This window comes from Parasteatoda tepidariorum, chromosome 3 (genome assembly GCF_043381705.1).
Source record: "Parasteatoda tepidariorum isolate YZ-2023 chromosome 3, CAS_Ptep_4.0, whole genome shotgun sequence".
Lineage (NCBI taxonomy): Eukaryota > Metazoa > Arthropoda > Arachnida > Araneae > Theridiidae > Parasteatoda > Parasteatoda tepidariorum.
The window spans coordinates 95,700,468-95,706,641 of NC_092206.1; positions in this window are offsets into that span (position 1 = coordinate 95,700,468).

Sequence of the window (6,174 nt, forward strand, 5' to 3'; positions counted from 1 at the left end):
CATTAACAATCAATCGTTTTGAAAATAGGATTTTGAAGTTGCAGTTATTGGTCCAAATACGGAGGTGTTATTTATGTTTGCGATCCATTCCTTTGAAAAGAAAACTAGTGAAATCTATTCCCAATTGATTTAAAGATCTTTTAAATGCTAAAGAATATCCTGCAAAATACTAATTAAACAAAATATTTTAATATTTATTATTATGTAGGAATTTTTTAAAGGTCTGCAATGACTTTTCTTAGTTAATGATATTAATTAATTGATATTAATTAATGTAATGAGTTTATTAATTTTTGATAATTGAATTCCTAAAAATAATTTTTTATTATTTGTTTTTGAATTGCTACAGTTTTGTTGAGAATGGGTTATAGATAGTATTATTAAAGACCTTTTCTAAATATTTATTTTTACCAATGGGTTAAACCCTATTTCATTGAAGATCCAAATTGTATGAACACTATATATATTACTATGCAGTGTAAATTTCTCAAAAAAATTTCAGTTATTTAGATTAATTTATGTTATAAAACCATATATATATTGTTTGAAAAAATATGTTAGAAGAGAGAAACTATTTTATGCATGTGAAAACTAATTTGGAGATTATTTCTTAAATTTGAAGCTACTAAAGCGACTATTTTTAAAATCTAGTCTCAGTGTCAAACCTGAATTCCATTTTCATTTTTTTTTTGTTGATATTTGTGGTTCTTTTGTTACAGTGTTTTAATTTCACATCTTTAAAAAAAATCCCCCTGTACTTAGAAAAATATTTAATAATATCTGAATAAGAGATATAATCATTATAATATATATTTAATTACATTTTGATAGTTAAGTGCATCTAAATATATTTCTCATACAATTTTTTTCTTAAATGCAGTTTTCATATATTTAGAGGTAATTTATTTTGTTTTTAGGGGATGGATTTTTAGTTGAATAGTTATAATACTAAAAGAACGAAAGCTTATTAATGTTCAAGTAAGCATGTAAGAAAAAAAAATCTGTTTGCAATTTAAAATTAAAAAAAAATAGCTTGTAAGGAAGTTTTTTGACTCAAGAAATGTTTTAACTCAAATGTTTTGACTCAAATATAAATAGATTTCAGTGTAATTTTCTAAATTATGAGTTCTTTTCTCTTTTGTTATCTGTAATTGTGACACTAATGGGAATTCATTCATTCTAAAGAATTGTTATTGTATGTATTCTATAAATTTTGTGGTTTCTTATTTAATTGTTAGGATATATGAGATGCAATCTGACAACAGAAAAAAGTCCACAATTATTGCTTACATTCTGGTATGATTCTTATTGTACTGTGTAAGATATATTTTTTTTTCCTGTTAAGTTACACCTGAAGATAAAATTTATTATCTTCAGAATTGATTTTCTATTTGTTGATGATGCTTGATAATCATTATATTTATATTTTATTATTTTTATTGTTGTTTTTATTTCCAGTAGGCTTGTTTCCAGATACAAAATCATCTGTTAGCTACTGTTATCTAACATTACACTTATGTTCTCATCTCATTTTATAGTTTCCTTTTATGTAGTTGAATCATAGAAACACTATTAAGAGATTTTCAAATGAGCGTTTGCTATCAGACTGTGGAGATGAAGAAAATTAAGAGTCTGAGAAATAATAGGAGTCAGAATCAGTAAAGTTTTCCTGACTCAACTCCAGTTAATTAACTGTTAAAAAAATTAAAAATTATAAACGATAAAAAAACTGTTGATGTTATTAATGCAAAACATTTCTTTCAAAACATTTTTTTGAAATATTGTTTTATAAGTTCATTTCTAAAAGGAAGAAAACCTTTAAGAAAGAAGCGTGAAATAAGGTAACTTTCAAAATATTATGATGTACTCATAATAAATGCTTATCACATTTGAAATTATAAAATTTTGCTGCTGTGCAGTTGTATCATTTGGCCATTAAAACATAAAACCATTTTTTTTCTTCAAAAATTAAAAATTGTTAATGATTAAAAAATTGTTGATATTAACTATGCAAAGCATTTCTTTTGAAACATTTTCGTAAAATATTGTAAATATTGCAAAGTTCATTTCTGAAATGAAGAGAACTTTTAAGAAACAACCGTGAAATAAAGTAATTTTCAAAATATTATGAAATATCCATAATAATTTCATATTTATTAAAAAAAATAATTATAAAGTGCACATGGGCTGCATTTTCAGTGAAAATAATGACGACTGATAGACAATTTTTTAACCACAATTGTGGCCGATAGAAACCATTATCAGCCTATCATACTATACAATGTATGACTTATTAGCTTATCACATTTGAATGTTTCTTAGCTTATCTTTGATAGAATGATTGAAAAAGCTCAGAAAATTATTGAAGTTATGTAAAAATAAAGAAATGTAATGAGTACATTTGTTTATGTGTACATGGAATAAGCAAACTGTCATGTACACGGAATAAGCAACTGTTATGTGTACATGGAATAAGCAAATGTAAGCAACAGGTAAAGCAACTAAAATACAATTACAGTTATTATCGAGATTAATATTAAGAGCATAGTAAAAGTTAACATTCATGACAATAAATGAATTATTCATATTATATTCATATTAATATATTTTCATATTAATATATTTTTTTTTATTAATTGATTCCAAAAGCTAAGCTAATAGTTTTTTTAGCTAAGTGAATTATAATTATAAATGTAAGCAAATGTAATAGTTTTCTAGTTCATGAATTCTTCATAAAGAATCATCTTGTCATGTAATATTTATTCGTGTGTTTTAGATATTGATATTTAATCTAGCTGTTAAAAGTTTTTCATAGTTTCAACATTCTGTTCGGATGAACTTTTTAAAATGTTTCACCTCAGCAAATATTTTATAATTTAAAATGAAATTTTAAGTAAAATATATATTTTTTTGTTCAAAAAAAATTATTAACAATATTTATGTAAACTATTCTATTGTAGCGGAACAATTCATATTGAACCAAAATTATATACACCGCCTAAAAATATGTTTGCATCAAGTATATTGAAATAATAGTTTTTTTAAATTTATTTTTTAGAGCCAGAGAAATATTGCACTTACATTTTATTGTGTAAAAAACCTCTCTTTTTCTTAATTTAGAAACTAGGATGATCTTTATTGAGTTTATTGTTAAATATTTAATTGAGATTGAGTAGAACATTTATTGCTATTATAAAACAATTTTTCTCGGAATTTTTAATTTATACCATGTTAAGTTAAACCCTACTAAATTTTATTTGAAGGGTTTTTTTTATCATTATTTATTATTTTTAGTTTTTCTAGAAGGAGATTTTGGTACAATTTTATTAAACAGAATTGACTTAGAATGGATCCACAGGTTTAATTATTGTCACTGTTATAAATTATTAAAAAAAATAATAATCTGTTTGTGACAATCAATACAATTAGCCTTCTTTGAGTTTTGTTATATTCCTATGTGTTTTATTTTCTTTTTTTTTTAGTACAAGTTATTCAGTGCATTTATGATTTCAAGTTTGTGATAATTTAATTTTTTATTACAATTAATATGCATATTATAAGCTGATGGGCATTATTTTTCCATGCAATGTTTGTATTTTGACGTGTATGGTCTTATGAACCACTAATAAAGATTATATTTTCTTAATCGTGTGTCTTACTATGTGTGTGGCTTGATATGTGGGGAGATTAAATATGGTGGGAGGCTTCAGTTAGTTGAAATGGGGTTAATTTAATAGTGAAGTCAAAAGAACAAATGGAAGTTAGAGTTCCTTAACATTTACTTTCTTTTTTGGTATTTTTCCATAATATTTTAAATAATATTATTGAAAATTTAACACAAATTAATTTAACTCTAATTTATAACAAATAATTGCGCAAAACATTTTCAATTAAATTCATTTACAAATTATTTTTTGCGCTATCGTTTTTCCCAAGACAATTTAGCGCAAAAATAAATAATGAAAATAAATAATTTTCAAAATTAATGACTGGGCGAAGAAATTTTAGCACATAATTGCGTAATCTCATTAACGGAATGATAATTTTTGATAAAATAATTTAATATTTGTTTATTAACTTAACAATAAGAGTAAGAATTTTGAGCTATTTTTTCTCCATATTAAAAACGTCATAAAATCGCCGTCGCTATTTTGGTGATAATTTTTACGTTCAATTTTGTTTTGATGTGCAAAAACTATGAGATTTAGAAGAGTGAAAATATGAAGGTGTGTAGAAATGTGGTATGATTTAATTAAAAATACTAACATTCAAGAATCATTAACTACTAATCTTCAGGCAAAAAATACCATGCAGGCCCTAGAAATGCAACAACATAGTTGAGATTTAATGTGGTGAAAGGGCCACTTGTTTGTATGAACTGAAGATGATCTCTCTCGATATCTTCATTTTATAAGCTCGTCTTGATAACAAAAATGAACAATAAAAAAGATGATTAAGAGATTTGATGTTGCGAGATGTAAATTTTGACATTTATATCGAAATTTTTGTATTTATAAAGGACTGTAGAGAGATGAAAGCTGTTTTTAATTTAACTGTTGTATGATATAAGGCTATCGTTACATTTTGATAATTAATAAAACCACTTCTTAATTATTTTTTTCATTGTATTGCACATTTTGTATATTCCTTAGATTTAAAAAAACGGGAAATATTTTTTAATTAATAATTTTTTATCTCGTTAACACATTAACAGATTATTCTAGATCTTTTCACAAACCCGATTCTAATATTAGACTTTCTTAACCTGATTTAGCGTTGCTAAAACAACGGATTTATAAACAAAAGGATTTTTTTTTTGAAAAATATTGTTTTAAAAATAATGATGAATGAGAAACAACTACGGAGGTTGGTGAGCGGAGCGAGTATGTGGCGGGGTCTTTTATTTTCTTCCAAACTTTGTTAATTGATTGTTATTAAGAATTAATATATTATCCGTAATGAGAAGACTCTATAGTGGCTTCATTTTCAACAAGGATTTAAAAAAATTATTAAATGCGAACGTTACAGAATATCCGATAAATTTTTTTAATAATTCATAGCTTCATTAAGGGCTTCATCAATATGTATATATATATTTATTTTTTTGCAATTAATAAATTTAAAAATTAAATTAACATTTAAATAATTTAATTATTATTGTCGTTAAAAATAATAATCGTTAAAATTAATTCTAGTTGAAATAATTAATTATTGTTATTAATTGTTTAAATCTGTTTTGTTGCTTATTTTAAACAATGTACTTTTAAAAAAAATAATTTTATATATCTTGTAAAATTAATTACTGTAAGCTTAGTTTAAATTATTGTTAAAAAAATTATTAAAATTAATCATTGTTAAATTAATTATTGTTTAATTATGAAAACAATTATTAATAGTTATTATTAAAATTTAATTTGACAATGATTTTAAACAACGTAATTTTAAAACCAAAAAAAAAAAAACAAATTTTGAACGAAATTGGTGGATTATTTTCCAACAAAGAAGAAACTATTTTTTGAAAACAAAACAATTTTTTAGGAAAGAAATAATGTAATGTTTGTGAAAAAAATTTTTTTTTCTTTGTTTCTCTTGGATATTGAGAAACCGTTTACGAATTCGCAACCCTTGATGTGCAGATCCTTGTGCCTTGAAAGGACCCGAAAAATATATCTTAAGTGCGAACTTTACTTAACACCCACTACTGATTCTTTGGCTCTAGGAATACAGCACTGGTTTCCCTATCAGAGGTGCTTCGGGTTCGAATCTCAGAGATGGTTGATCGATTCGAATTCTGCTCTGAACTCTCACCGACCACAGTACTGACGCAAAATATCATCAGTGGTAGACAGTCGGGGAGCCGGGATGGGAGGTCACTGGGACCTCCCAAAGCTTCTCATTATTCGGTTGATATTGTCTGGCCATCCGGCATACTTACAATAATTCATATTCTCACTTTTATTTACTTATTTTTTTAAGAAGCACAAACGAAATTATTACAAGTTTATTTGACCTTTTTTTTAAAAATAGATATGAAAAAAAGTATTCTTAAGGTAGTCATTTTACAATTTTGTCTTCACGGAATCTAATCCCCTACTTGCCATTGTCAATCACTTGTCTTTGTTCAGTTTCATCCGAAGTAGAGAGATACAAATTAGTTTATAATAGTAGTTTTTA